Here is a 16,055-nt window from a genome sequence, read left to right as displayed (position 1 = left end):
TCGGAAGCATCATGGCACCTGAAACTTTGGGGACCCCAGCACAACATGCTTAGTCTGATAGTTCAGCATCTACAACCTTGTTTTGTGCATGAAATTAATAAAAAAAAATACTGTGTAAAATCATCTTCAGGTTGTGTGTTTAAGGTTACATGAAAGAAGTGAGTTTCAGATTCAAACTCCGGTCCTATCCCCAAGATGCCTTGTTATACCTAAGAAATATTTCTAAGCCTGATAAAACAATTAGATATCCAAACACGTCTGGCACAAAGCATTTTGAGTCAGGAAAACTCAGCCTACACCACCACAATATTTTATTTTAATCACAATATTTTATTTAAAATTTAGACACAATTTTTAATAAGTAAAATTGTTATGTTTTTATTATGTTATGTTTATTTTGTTATGTTTCAGATACCCAGATTTTTAAGGGCACTCACCAAACGGTTTTGGTATTGTTCATTTCTCCCCATGTTCTGGATGACGCGTAAATGTGCCGTATGACTTTATAGCATTGATAACCATGTTGTATGTTTTCTAACATCTGGTGCCTTTTCTGACTATCATGCTGCATGATTTTTAACATCCAAACATCCCCAAATGTGGAATTCACCTCACAGTGTGCCTGGGGAACTTTGTCTCCTTAGATGGTACTTATGATGGTGGTACTGGGAACACCTAAGCATTGTTGGGGTGGGAAGTGGTGATACAGCTATAGTCATCTTACAATTGAGATGGCACTAAGACTAATTTTTATACCTGAGGGTATGGGGTGTATGTTTATATGTGTGTGTGTGAGAGAGAGAGAGAGAGAGAGAGACTGACTCTGATTCTCTGACACAGAATTCTGTCCTTGGTAATTGAAAGTTAAGAAAAAAGGGAAAAAAGAAAAACATTGAATTAGTAGATCAAATGGGACTCCACAGTCTAAATGCTTAGCTTTCCTGCATTTTCCTCTCATTACACACAAGAGTCTTTCTGACAGCCCAATCATGTGTTGTTTGTATTGTGGAGGGCGCTGGTAATGTGTGTGTACCTGTAGTACATTGCTGGCTTCTCCTTGGTTTTCATTTGGTGAGTGAAATCTATTTAATTACTTTATGATATTGCTTTAATTAAATCCAATTGTGAATGTCTGGTTTATTCAGGAAAGTCACACTTGGAGGTGATTATCTCCCTTTAACATAGAATTAACATGAAATTTGTTCAAATGGGGCATCTTAAATCAACCTTGATTCACAAGAATTTGATTTGCATGAAGTTGTAATAGCATACTTGTCATGTAAAATGAGGTACACCTGCATTATCAAGCCAGACACTGAATCCTTCTAAACACACTCTGTACAGAGATACTTGTGTGCGCAAAGCATTGTCTGAACCCCTTCCACCAATGGGGAGGCCCATCACCTTTTGATCTTAAGCAATTATTCCATTTCTGTGCCCATAAAGGAGAAATTTTATTTCCTCTATTTAGATACATATCACATAATACACTATAATCATTGTAGCATACAGCTCTCCTTTCTGAGAATTTACAGAGATACAAAAGATGCTGTTTATTGAAACTTATTCCATATCTTAGTCCACGAGTTTACATTTTTAACAGTGAGGAGCAAATGTTCTTTCATGTGTGTCTGAATTCTGTATTTGATGAACAACATTAATTGCTGCCACATATAGGAATCGGTAAGAACAGATAGTAAAGGACCATTATGTCAGATACAATGTGGAGAAATGGAGAGTCAGCTTTAAAAAATTTTTTTGAAAATGTGGGTGGAATGGGGAAGAGATTGAATATGGGGTAACAAGAATTCAGAGAGGACTCCATGCCCTCTTAAAGGGCTTTCTTAGCTCTGACAAGCAGTTGGCCTTTTGTTTTAAGGGCACAGCTGTCAAAGTACCATGAGTAGGGTACTGGCAAAATGAGATGGGTCTCCTGGAAAGATTATTATGGCTTCAGTGAGAGAATCGATATGTACCAGTCAGCTTTGTGTTACTATGATAAAATACTTGAGGTATTTAACTTATAAAGAAGAAAGGTTATTTTGGCTTACGGTTCTGAGGGTTCAAATCTGAGGTCATCTGCCTTTTAACTATGGAAAGAGCAGCCTATTATGTCTGAGGCACATGACAGAGCAAACTACATACATATTGCCAGCCATGAGGCAGACAGGGAGGGCATGAGCCAGGATGGACAGTTCCCTTGAGAGGCATGTTCTTAATGATAGAAGAACCTCCCCTAAGGTCCCAGTCCCTGAATATTCAGAACAAATCCCAGTGGTGGCACCCTGGGGACCAAGCCCTTAACACATGTACTTTTGAAGGACACACCCACATTCGCACCACTGCAAAGCCAGAGAAGGGGACACAAAGTTGGGAGTTGAGTTGACAGGTGAGATGAGAAGACCAAAAGCAAAGTTAGAATAAACATTGCAGGAAGAGAGAGGCTTCTATGGAGAAGACAGGTCTTCAGGCATGCTGGGGGATGAGGTAAGTGTGGTGGGACAGACAGACCCCAGGTTCCTAGCCAGACAGATCCAACAGAAGAAGTACCATTCCCTAATTAGAGACCACAAGTATAGGAGCATGTCAATATCTTGAGGTTTTTTTCATTGAGACTTGATTTACCTTGGTCCATGGGGAGAGGGGGAGAGGAAGAAGAGAGAGGAGAGAGGGAGGGAAGAAAGAAGAAGAGGAGGAAGAAAAAGAGAGAGGAGAGGGGGAGAGGACAGGGGAGGGGAGGGGAGAGTGGGCGGTTTAATTAAAGCTAGCATGGTTTTCGGGGCCTACTGGAGGGTCAGGAAAACCATGGAGACACTTGGATCGAGTGCAGGTGAGGCTCGGACACTCTCTAGCCTCTTTGAGTAAGTTGTCCATGAGGACTAGAGGGCAGGCAGCATCCGTGTACAGCACTGGAGAGCCATGTCAGGGATGCTCAGAAGATCGGACAGGGAGAACAGAGAGGACAAAGCAACCAAAGGCAACTTACCTTCTTTTAAGTATAATATTTTTTATTATTTTTTTCAGAATTTTAGACGTGCAGAACTCCTCCCCACCCCCTAACTTTGTGTGTGCTCTCTTAACAACGAAGCAAACAGCAGACAACAGCCTGCCGGGTTCACGTACTTATGGTTGTGGGTGTCTACTGGAGTGTGGTGTAACTACCAGGGGCTACACCTTTAAAACAACCATTCTCCTTCCCTATAATCCACCACCTGTCAAGGACTCTAGGCTAAGCTCTTCACCTTGTGAGCTTTCTTCCCTCTCTCTGCTAGAATGCAGACCGGCTTGCTCTTACTGGGTCTTGTGAGGCAGCCACAGCTGCTGGGATTTCACAAGTTCAGTGGTCTGTCATGTCCAGAGAGAACTGTTTCAGGTGGGCCTCCCTGACCTCCATGTCTTGTGTCCCCTCTTATGTGGAAAGGGGTGTGATAAGTCCCAGTTGTGGAAGAGCACTCTACATCGCTGTATTTTGACCAATTGTGAGATATTGCTTTAACCATGAGGAAACTTCCCTGAAATGGACCAAGAGCTACCAAGACGTACAGTAATCTGCAGTTATAGAAGTAACAATTTAGAATTCAGTTTGATACTGTCTAGCCAAGAGTACCTGGCTGCAGGAGCTCAGGCTTCAGGGCTAACTAACCCATTACTGTTGTTTTGCTAAGTGGGAATAGTATCAAACCGCCCGCTACAGTGTCAGAATATCAGGGAAACTTTTCACAGTAAAAATCCAAAGCCCCGTTACAAATGTGTGTGTCCACATGCACATATGCATAGCACACGTGTGCACATGCCCACTGTTGCACGAGATGTGGAGGGACCTGTCCTGTGCGGAGGTGTTGATTTTTCAGTGTCTGCAGCTAAGTTGCACTGGAGGTTCTCATGGAAGTATAGGAAAATACTCAGTATTGTGAGTTCTGGGGCTCACTCTGTCTAGTGGCCGGCTGTCACGAGAATGTGCCAGCCCCATTCTGTGGAGACGGTCCAAACTTGTCAGACAGCCTTTCGTCATGGGCTTTCCCTCTTTGATGGTACCCATGGCTACCACTCTGTTCATGCCCAGCTCAGCTTTTGCAGCTGCTTAGAGCCACATTGCCAACATCCTGTGACCTTCACAGAATCCCAGGCCCAGTCTGGCCACCCAGATACTTCCAGTCAGTAAATGCCATTGTATCAAGTGCCTACTGTGTCCTGCTGGGCACCGCACCAGCCTGCAGGAGACTCGAGGCTCGCCAAGTGCTGAGCAGGACTTCGTCTGGAGTCCCTGAGAAAGGCCTCCTTGGGCAGGACTCTAGGGGAAGCAGCAGCCCCGTAATCTGTGTGGAGGAAGGAAGAAATGGAAGGCTCCTGAATTGACCCTTGAGTGGGCCCTTGATAGTGACCAAGAGGAAGGGCAGGGTTGTCCAGGACCCTTAGGACTGAGGTAAAATTTTGAGTTTGAAAGCCCTTTGAGGTCCAAATCAAGTTTGCAATCTTTTAGCAGTTTCTGCATCTGGGAAGCTGGCTGTCCCCCGGGGAATGGTAATTTTAACTCAACTTTTAACTGGTGGTGGATCAGTATCAGTCCAGGTGCTGTCCTCATCACAGCTTGGATTCATCGCTGGATGGCAATGCTGTCTAGGCCCACTGTAGCCAAGCCCTGAGATGGAATTTCTCATGATAAGAAGCTACAGTCTCTTCACAGAGCTCCCGCTTCTCCCACACTTGAATTAAGATTCTTCTGGAGCCTGACCATCCTATTACAGGCACTAGGTTGTGAGTGTGCTGGCCCCACACTGAAACCTTTAAGGGGTCATTGTGCCACTGTTGAGTGGAAGCCCTAAAAAGCCACTTCAGATTGTGTCCTGATTTCTGAAACCCGTCACTCCACCATTCTAAAACGTACCTTGGAAATATCCAGAGCCATGTGTCTGTTTTGGAGATTCTTAACAGTTTCTTTCTAGTTAAGCAGGGGGTGGAAATCACTCCCTTCTCCCTGCCTCCTCATTTCATTGCACAAGGATGTGATCCCCCTGCCTGTGTGTCTTAGCTGTGAGGGCCACAGATTATGTAGAACAGCTGAAGGGGCTATTTGTGTATGAGTAGCTGTTAGTGGAAGTGCTAAAATGTTAAGCCAATTGTGTGGCTTTCAAGCATCATGATTGTTCTTTCTTCCTTCAGGTCCTTATGTCAGCAATATTTCTGTCACGATAACATTTATTTATCAAAGTTTATGCTACTTTGACTTTTTATAAAATACCAGTGAAGATAAATGGATCGATTGACCCCGGGAGCAGTTTATTTATCCCTTTAGTCACACTTCAGTGGCAAAATCAATACCCTTTTGAAATATCTGATATTACAGCAGGGCCAGTAAATAGTGACATTCTTGAGCTATGTGCAAGGGGAACTAAAATTTATTATCAACTTAGATTTTTTAGTACGTGTATTGACTTTCCTGGAGATGCTTGTGAATTTTTATTTATCTGTAGCTGAGCAGGTGACCTTTGTTTCAGAGAACTGCAGTTAAAGTTGCTAAAATTTGGAGTTGGGTAGGCCATTGTTCATTTGTTAAGGTAGGTTTGAAAGAAGAAAAAGGAAATATTTTTCAGAAAATGGTCTATCCCCCGCTCCCACTTAGATATTCAGTATTTTGCATACTCTTTTGTGATGTCTCAACCACATATATCAAATCCACATGTACTTACTAAAGACATTTGTGTGTCCTGCACTGTGAGGGGACCTCTAGAGTTATTCATTTTGATTGGGGGTGGGATCAGCAGCAACAGAGGCTTGGGGAAGAAGAGGTGAGGGCAGGAAGCAGAAGGGAGGCTGAATTCCTGGAGGAAGGGGGAGAGTGGAAGGAGGATGTGTTTCCTGATGGAGCCTCATGGCCTTGGGAGGCAGAGTGGGAGGGAGCACTGATCATCACGGAGTTGGATTCCAGACTCCATAGGCAGTAGGAGCTGGTGGGACTGGAAGCCATAGTGAAAGGGAAGTACAGGAAACTAGAAGGTGGTGAGCAGAGAAGCAGCTCCCAGGGCAGCGGGCTCACTCAGCCATGGGCTCACTCAGCAGCCAGGTACAAGTAACAGGCCCACGCGAATGCCTAAAGATGATGAGTGGAACTGAGAACAACCGTAGATATGCCAAGATGGACAGAGAGCATGTGAGGCCTCAAACCCACACGAAGAATTACAGAGAAGGAAGGAGGGCTGAGAGTGGGGGGTCATGGTCTCTTATCCATACCACACGGTAAACCCTGAAAGTGTACATAACTTTTAAATGGCTATGTAGAATAACAGAAACAACCCCGTGTGTTTGAGGAGTTTAGCTAGCCATCCATAAACTTTGTCATTATAGCTTTCTCTTTTTACTCTGGAGCCCATAAAGATTCTAAGAGATAAGGTGACCCAGACCTGGATATAACCCTGCTGCTGTCATGTGTAGCCATGTGACATTGGGTAAAGTACTTCCAGGGTCATGGATCCTCATGTGCCTTTTTTTTGTCACCTCTCTCCCAGTGAAGTTGAATATGCTTTTGTAATGTTAAGGGAGCCTCCTCTGCTCCAGCATTCAGGAGGAGTCGGGCAGAGGGCTTGGGGGCCTCTCCCTGAAACTTGGAACAGTGAGAGGGGTCCTTCTGCCTCAGCATCCACTTAGACACCATGCCATCCTCACCTGCTTCCTGCTCCCTTCCCTTTGTTCAAATGATATTCCTGTATTCTATATCTTTGATGTTTCAACATCTTAGTGCCTTCCTCACCCTGGAGGGCCTGAAGGTCTCTCCTAGGGCTTCCTGATTCCCAAAGCAGCAAAGAGCTGGCCTGCAGCTGCTGCAAGCATGTGGAGCAGCCCATAGCCCAGCCACCTTCTTGATGACCCCATCAGCCATCATCATTGAAGGGCAAGTGCCAGATTACTAGAGGTAACTGTTCTAACCTTATGCACCCAAAGGCACCCAAGGCTTTCTATCCAAGGCTGCCTGTCCCTCCTCACTGTTCCTTCAAAGGGCAAGCATCGAAAAAGCGCTTACACTTTTCTCATCTCCACTACCTCCTGACCAAGGCTGGGGCCTCTCTGCTGTGCCCTCTCCGGTGTGGCATGCCCTCTCCTCTTGAGAGCTGAGTGATAAACCACCTCACCATGTTATCAGTGGCTCACAGCTCTGCTGCCTTCACTTGACTCAAATGATGGAAAAACTCCTGATTTAAGATCCTGTCCTGGCCTTGCTATCAAGGAGATACCAGGTCTGGCAATGTGAGGCTCCAGTGGTCATAGAAACTAACTCCCTGTCTGCTTCCATCCAGGATGGAGGTGGGGAAGGGTCAGCTGTCAGGACAAGGATGCTGCACCTGGCCAGCCAGGGGCACATGGAGGTCACCTCTACCCAGACAGAATCAGAGCACACCAAAGGCTGTTCTCTGACCTCGGGCTGTTTGCAGGCCAGCTGGGGCTAAATGTTTGAAGGAGTAGCTGTAAGAAAGGACTCTTGGAAGCAAGAGTGTCTCCTCCCTCCTGAGCAGCCTGTGTCCTGCTCTGGTCCAGGAGTATTTGACTTGCCTCATCAGACATCACGGTGGTTCTAGACAGGCCTTTTCTTGTTTTTGCCTTTATTAAAAATGAGATGTCAATACATTGTGACTTAATCGACATAAAAGTCTCTGTGTTCTCCAGATTTCTTCTTTTTAAATAATTTTATTACTCTTCAATTAAAAAGTAATACTAAATATGAGTTATTTGAAATAAATAACTTGAATGTACAGTCACCCTCATCTGTATGAGGAATTGGTTCCAGGACCCAGCTGGGGATACACATGGCTGTTCTAATCTCTTGTATAAGATTTTGTGTGTACACTTGACACTCAAACATACACCTGCTATTCCACATTCTTTAAATCATCTCTCGTGACTTATAAGATATCATTGCTGCTGTGGAAATGCTTGAGATAGGATATTGTTTAGAGGTTAATGTTGTGTATGGATGTGCCAAGAGCATATACCGCTTACCCTACCCCAATATTCTCTGTGTTTGAAGCCACAGATGCTCACCTCATAGACTGAGGACCAACTGCATAAAGTACTTATTAAAAACCCCTAATCTCTATAGTGCCAAACCCTGCCCATTTCTGAATTGTGTCAGGATTTTTCCGGAGCCCTCATCCACAGAATGTCCCTTCACTGATGGCTGAGCAGAGGTGACCGTCTCTAGTTTCCCAGCCTTCGGAAACTGTAGGTGAACTGATACTCTGTGATATCTTACTGTACGCCTTGTAGAACATCTCAGAAAGAGGAGGAGTAGCTCATGAGAGAGACCAGAAGACTACATCAGAGGCCCAGCTCTTCAGGGCCTGCCTGAACCATTCTGAGGGATGCTAATATTTCTAGGGTAGGAGACAGCAGAGTCACTGTGAAATTAAGCTTAAATTTGGGGGGCCTTCTGTGCTGTGAGTTCTCTTCCAAGATCCTGCATCTAATTTTGTACTCATAATTTTGCTTTATAAAAAAGAAGAAGAAGAGGTTAGATTTATAGGGTATAGTTATAGCTTTAAGAGCCCTGAAAGCCTGCCCGTGGCCCTGGGGAGGAGATACATGTGTGTGCCATGACATTCATAGTCCCACTTATAAATCTGTCATGGGGAAAACACATATTGAGATGACATCATTCAAAAGCAACGGCACGGGCACCTCTGCCGATAAACAGAATCCGAATCCATCATTCACGACATCTTAAAGAACGTGCCTTAGAACCTTCTTGTCTTCTTCACAAGACAATTTGTTAGGGATTGATTCAGGATCTGAGGGGGAAAAGACTAATAAATTGGTGCCTTCATTTCTGGCCACTTCCAGGATTGGAGACTGAAAATGAGTCCTTAAAGGTTTGAGGCAGGCAGCTATACCATTATTTTTACAATAGGTAAATTCTCCCATCTTTTACATTAAACCAGTGAAAAATGGAAAGGTTGGTTCTCTTACCTTAATGATGTAAACCTCATTGAAAAATAAAGGTTTGCCAGGGCTGTGATTAAAGGGGCACTGGCTACATTGTTTCCCTCCGGCCAGCCTCTTGGTCAGTAGGAGGCTCACAAGTAGCATTGCTGAGGTTTCTGTGAGAAGATGTAATGCTGGGTCAAGACAGCTGCAGCCTTTCCGTGAAAAGCTACAGTTCAGTTAGACATGGTCCATACATCTTGGGAATATTGATGATTGGTTAAATCTGCACAAAAGGACAGTTCAGGGCTGCTGAAGTTAAATGCCTTCCAAAAATGGGAAGAGTTAAAGTCAGTGCCTGATAATAATTCTCTCTACCCACATAATCTAAAGGATCAGGTGGTAAGGAAGGAAGTGGATATCATATAGAAAATGAGTTTCTTTCTCAAGCACACATGCACGTGCGTGTGCACGCATACACATGCACAGGAGCACAGAGTAATGAGAGCATTTTTTAATAAACTTTTGTAGTTGGCTCTCTGTGAAGTCTTTAATGTGTATACATTGTTTTTAATATGATACAAAGATGCAATGCTATCCTGAACAGACAAAACTAGATGATTATACGTTGCAATCTTTGTTTGATTGGTAGCTTTTCTTCATTCAGGAGTAGGTATAATTTTGTCCTTTATATATCTGTGTTTCCTAGAGGAGCCAACTCTAATCTTTCCCAATACTTCTTGTCTATTCTGTTCTCAAATTTACAATTAAGTTTTAGAGTATGTATTTCTGGCCAGTCAGTGGTGGCATACACCTTTAATTCCCAGCACCCAGGAAGCAGAGGCAGGTGGATCTCCATGAGTTCAAGGCCTGCCTAATCTACAGAGTGAGTTCCAGGAAAGTCAGTGCTACACACAGAAACCCTGTTTCAAAAAAAACTAACTTACTTTCTTAATTAATTAGTTAATTAATCAAATTTTTGGAATTAAGATTCCCATTCTAATATTTTAATGGAAATATACCATTTCCTCCCTTGTTTTGAAATTCACTAAAACTGGTTTTCAATCTGTGGATCATGACCCCTTTGGAGGGGGCGCAAATGACCCTTTCATAGGGATCACATATCAGGTATTATGTGTATCAGATATTTACATTACAGTTCATAACAGTATCAAAATCATGGACATGAAGTAGTAATGAAAATGACTTTCAGGTTGGGGGTCATCATGCCATGAGGACCTGTACTAAAGAGTCCCGGCGTTAGGAAAGGCTGAGAACTGCTAATGTTAGCACCTTTCCACCCTGGATGGTGGGAGCCTCTGGGAAATCATTCTTGTCACTCATAATGATTCTACAATAATTATTGAAGTTGGCCCCTAGGTCTTTAGAGAAAGGGGGGCTGGGAGCATTTGTTGCAAATTAAGGCCCCAGGTGGAAGTCTCTGTGTTTTCTCCTATAGCTGGGTGAGTCACAACAAGTCACTTACCCAGCTTGGAATGGAATGTAGTAGTATTGGCCAAACAGGGGATAGGATGAAGGATTAAATGGGGTCATTTGAAAGGAGCTTGCTGTGGTGCCACATTTCCTTAAGAAGGTGATCCTTGATGAATCTTAGAATGATGGGCACAATAGTAACATAAATATTTACTGAGTGCTAATCGTATTGTAGATACTATATTAAAACTGGGATTTTAATATTTAATTTTGACATGAAGGAACTTACTCTTTCTGGAAGAGGCACATATATTTGAGCGATAATTGTATTATAGTGTGCTAACCACACTTCTACTAGCATGCTCAATGTTGTTTCTTATGAATGAGAAAAATGTGTTGCTTAAAAACAACAACAACAACAACAACAACAACAACAACAAAAACAAGCCTTGTAAGCTAGGAAGAACCCGAGTTAACATGTTCAAGACTCTAAAATTTGCCTGACTAACTGACTATGAACAAAACTCATGGTCCTGGGAAAACTCTTTTCATACAGAAAGATGATTTGAATAATAATGGTTTCCTGGTCTCAATAATTCCTTTTTCCCCAAAAGAAACAGTGTATTTTACCTCTCCTGGACTCAAGGACAGGCTTGCTGACTTGGGGCTGTAATTTATACCTGCTATTTGCCTTAGCCTCTTAGGTTGTATTCCTAGAGCTTGAGGCTAAATTGGATGGGGGTGGGGGTGGGGATGGGGGGGGTGAATGTGCACAGATGAACACTATTGTCCCACCAGCCTGCTGACTGCTCTCAGGAAGCTGCCACTAGTTCCATTGGATGGTTCGGTGCAGTTCAGAAGTCTCCTTTACAGAAGCTAAGAAACAAGTGGGGAAATTGTAGGAACTGGAAGTAAACTCAAAATTTAATTAGGGGAGAATATCATTTCCGGTTAGCCCAGATGAGAGTAAAAGCCAATAGTTCAAAAATAGTTTTTCTAAATTGAAGTATAACAGATACAACCTTTGAGGAAGAGTCCCAAGCCCTAGTATGGCGCACAGGCTGTCAGAATCACGGTGCATTAACAGACTGGACACACGCTTGTGCATCTTATTTCAAAAAAGGGCTCAATATCCTGTAGTCCTTTTAAACTTCTGACAGGGACAGTGTTGTAACTGTGAGGGGTTGAAAGGCCCAGCACTCCCTCCTGAGACAATGCCCCCACTTCCACCCTGGAACCACAGGTCAGCAGCTTGGAGTAGTTCTGCCTGGCATGCTTTTGAAGGCAGGGACAAGAAAGGGGTGTTTAGATGCTGAAGGAGATTTGAGTCTGTCATGTGGATCCCACACTGAGTTGTAGGCAGGATAGATGTTTGAGGACACCAGATGCAATCCCTGCTCTCGGGGAGACACTAGTACAGTTACCATGTCGAATGTTAATAGCTCAGCAAAGAGTGAAAGCCAGGCACAGGGTGTGGAGGTTGGGCTTCAAGGAGGAAGAAAAGAGAAAAAGCCTTTATATGTAAGGCGGGCCTCAAGCAGACCTGCTGTGGGAAATTTATTTGCTTTTCTACAAGTGCATACTCATGGTGTACAGTGTGGTGTTTTGATTAAATGCACACATTGTGCAATGACAGTATCACAATAATGAATGTGCCCTGTTATCTCAAATACTTACCATATCCGAGTGGCAATCATAGTACGCAAAATGCAGAGGGGGAAATATTGGGTCTCAGCTTGAGAGGAGGAAGGGCTCACCAGATGCCCAGCAGGCGGGCTCGCAGTCTTCTCAGAGGAAGTTCCTAGGTGCCAGGCATACGCAAAATGGTGTAGACTGTGGCTACCCTCCGCTGGGAGCTCTGCCTTTTCCTTTTAGGCACCAGAGAGTCAACCATTGACAGTTCTAAGCCTGTAGAACAAGAACATGAGGCCGGGTGTGGTGGTGCATGCCTTTAATCCCCACACTCGGGAGGCAGAGGCAGGCAGATTTCTGAGTTCGAGGCCAGCCTGGTCTACAGAGTGAGTTCCAGGATGGCCAGGGCTACACAGAGAAACCCTGACTCGAAAAACACCAAATAAAACCCCAAAAGAACATGATAAAACTTCTATTTTAATGTCAGCACAGTAGCGCGAGGTGACATTTAGAGAGATGGTGGACCTTTATCAGGGTTTAAAGGAATCATTTTAGGCTAGAGGACACCCCAAAATATGGTAACCCTTACAGATGCTCTGGGTAGAAGAACGAATCAGCTAGGTCAGGAAGTCATTAGGAGGTCAGTGGGAGGAGTGAGTTTGTCGAACCCTGCACCCTAGGGCATGAGAGGTCCTCTTAGAATTCCTTAGAAGAAGTGGATCTTCTCATGCAAGTTGGCGGACCGCACAGACACGTCTATAAACCAACCCCGTGACCAGATATTAGTAACAGCACACATGCCAAAGTTGCTGAGAGCAAATTTAAAATTTTTGCACCATAAAAAGAATAAGCAAACACTTGGCTTGATAGATATGTTAGCTTGGTTTGGTCTTATCATAGTGTGCAAACATAGCGAATTAAACACAGTACACTTGCTACTTGCATCATAGTAAGGCCAACGTCTGCTGGTACCTGCCAGCATCGCACACAGTGGATAAAAAGTTTGTCCTGTGTGCACTAAGATGTGATCCTGTTGTGTACTCAAAAATGTGAACTTTTCACGTTTGTTAGTGGGACAGTCAAGCTGAGTTCTGCTAAACAAGGTCTTCACAAGGAAGAATTGCCATGCGACCTGTAACCTGATCAATTTTTAACCAGCGGACAGGCGTCTTCTCCTCCTTGACTGTACAATGATCATTTTACCTAGCTGCATTTTTCATTGTCACACATTCCTAACGCTAAGTTCTTGTCCTTTCCTGATGCAGTAAACAGCTCTCTGCTGATTTTCACATTCAGGATGTTTCTGTGGAGAAAGGGGAAAGAAACCACCCTGAGGGTGAGCGTGAGGAAGTGATAGAAGAAAGAGCTTGGTATTTTCCTTCTCTCCATGAAGCTGTGGTTTGCCAAAAAGAGAGAAAGACCTTTGAGAGACGTAGGAGTTCTCTTCCAAAGGAAATTGAAGGGTCACTCTGAAGATTAATGATCGTGAGATGTTAATTCAGCGGAGAATTTATTTTTAAAGGCTGAGATTTATTCTGAGCCAGAGGATTTTAAGTTCAGCTGGGGGACTAATGAGGTGTGGATTTTGTTTTGTGGAGCTCCTACTGCTGCTGTCAGTCATTGAACAGGGGGTCTATTCACCCTGCATTTCAGAGCTGGTTAAAAGCCCTACACCTTCTAACACTGAGAGCCTTCCTAGCTGGTAACGTCCTCAGAAAACCTGTAGGGGTGGCTTACTTCTTTTACACTTGAAAGGTTCCATGTGTGAGGTTTCTGTGTTTTTATGACGACATCACATTGGTGCAAATTTATATTAATTATTAACATGTTGCAAAAGTTAAAAATTCACATTTTTCACAGGAGGGTAATTTTTCCTTCCCTGGTCCATATATTGTTATGTTTTGTTTTCTCTGCTTGGAGTTAAATAGAAAACAGTTTATTGATACCCACTGGGTCTCTTCCCAGACTCCAGAAAAGTCTTCATGGCCCCTTTGAGATCTGTCTGTTGCTGTCCATCTCTCCTTCCTAGTTTAGTTGCTTACAGAGTGAACCCTTGCTCTCTTGTATCAGAAGTAGCACCATGTCATTGCTTATAGTACCTCCTGACCTGTGCTATGGCCCCTTGTCACCCACATACCTCAGAGGCTCCATCACCCTGACAGTAGCTTTTCCATCACTAAACAGAGTAGTTCTTGCACCAGAACCTAATTAATGTGCCTATCAAATTGCCTATTTAGGAATCCACTGGGAGAGAGGAAGTGGCCACGCCCAGGCTGGCAGTGCTGGTCTTCCTGTGTCAGACTCTCAGGGCTTCAGCTCCATTGTATTCAAAAGCACCTTCTCTATTACCCATTGCTAAGTAAATATCTTAGAACAGGATGTCCGGAGGGATGTACAGACTTTCTGTGGACCCCCCTTGGCCAGACACATCCGTTCATAAGCAGAGGGAGGCCATGCTTCTAGAGTAGACTTCCAGGGGTTGCTACCACAGGGATTAGATGCCTTCCCAATGCATGGGCCAGACTGTCTTTGGGGGCTTATTCAACCGGAGCCTGTGCTGACTCTGCTCCTGGCAGGAAGTCAGAGATCCATGTAATGGTGCTCAGTAGGTGGCTTCTGTCACAGCTGGATGCTCTCAGCCTTCCCTTGGGGAGATTGCCCCCTCATTTTGACCTCATAAAAATATAGTGTCTTTAGAATGCCTATCATTGCTTAACGATAATTCATTCTGCAGAATGGGATTTCCAAGGCCCCATTGCCCAGATTAATGGCTGTTCCCTGGACATCAGGAAAACCTCAACAGCACAATTATTTGTCTCTTCATTTTATATACATTCACCCACACAGAGGATGAGCTAGAGAGAGAGAGACACACGGGTGAGCCAGGCTCTCATACAAGCAGGGACAGCTAGAGATTGAAAAAAAAAATGATTTATAGGCTGTAGCCAGAGAGGGTAAAGGAAGAGGGAGGCAGATGAGGACCAATCATGCTGAAATGAGAGTTGATTTGCTGTTCTTTTCCTTTCTCAGTCTGTTTTTGCTGAGCGCCCCCTCCCCAGCAGAGCTGTTCAGTCACTCCTGTGTGTGCTCATGCATAAATTCAGGTCAAGTAGAAAACCCCCGACTTCTCTATTCATCAGAGGAATGGGTAATGTTCTTATCGATACGTAACAAGGAATCACAACTAATTTGGCTCGTGACCTTATTCTTTTATCATTAATGGTGGAAATGGTATTTGCTTAGCCATTAATACATTTGGTTCAGTAAACTAAAGCTGTTTGAAATTCCCACTAATCCTTTCCCATTGAGGGTTTCCTTTGGACCAAATCGCTTGCGAGTAAAACTAAAAAGTAAATGCATGCCCAGGTTTCTAAGATTTTCTGGGATCAAGCATAATTTACAGGGCACAGCATTTTAAAATGAGATTTCTTTCTCTCCTTTATGTTAGCTAGCTGGTCCCAGAGTACTGGAGCATGAACGAACTGTTTACTGAAAATATAAATTGCACCAACTTACCCCATGAAGTGTTCAAGTACTAAGGGCTTTTTTTTTTCAATGAAAGAAAATTGAACCAGTACCCTAGTAGAAAATAAAAGTAGAACACTGTTGTAACACCTAGCTCTTTTCTTCTGCTTTTCCAATGAATCTGTCTCTGCTGTTTAATTTACAGTTTGAGGGCTCATTAGGATGATGAATGGCACGGCTGCAGAATGAAACATACTTCCTGAACAAAAGACAATGTCGGTAGCCTAATAACATTTTACGCTAGCACTTATATCAGTCAGAAGTAGATGCTATTTATCCCTGTGATTATTTAAAAATCATTTTTATTGTCCTTTGTGCTGTGTCCTCTTGCAGGGATTTTAATTCAGAGTTTGACACCTACTTATTAACTTCAACGAAGTGTTGAGCGCACAGGCCGATACTTTATAAAGAATTCTAAGCAGCCGTGTTTATAGAGCCTGCAGCTGTACACAAATTAGCTCAGTTTGGATCTGTTTCGATCAGAAATAGAAATCGTGTCGGGATAGCAAGTCACCTCTGTTTCTTTGGCGAAGCGTGTTTTTTTTTTTTTTTTT

At 43.6% G+C, this 16,055-nt stretch overlaps 1 protein-coding gene and 1 pseudogene across 4 annotated transcripts in view; one reads left to right on the top strand and one right to left on the bottom strand.

The window, feature by feature from the left end:
• LOC110321299 overlaps positions 1 to 12,041 on the bottom strand; it is a 43,775-nt pseudogene extending 31,734 nt beyond the window's left edge.
• The window catches only part of Aff3 (AF4/FMR2 family member 3), a 448,844-nt gene that overhangs the window by 168,807 nt on the left and 263,982 nt on the right, over positions 1 to 16,055 (top strand). The gene's annotated exons all lie outside the window — the stretch shown is intronic.

The sequence above is a fragment of the Mus pahari genome, chromosome 5 (assembly GCF_900095145.1).
Source record: "Mus pahari chromosome 5, PAHARI_EIJ_v1.1, whole genome shotgun sequence".
Lineage (NCBI taxonomy): Eukaryota > Metazoa > Chordata > Mammalia > Rodentia > Muridae > Mus > Mus pahari.
This window is presented reverse-complemented; position numbering and strand designations above follow the sequence as displayed.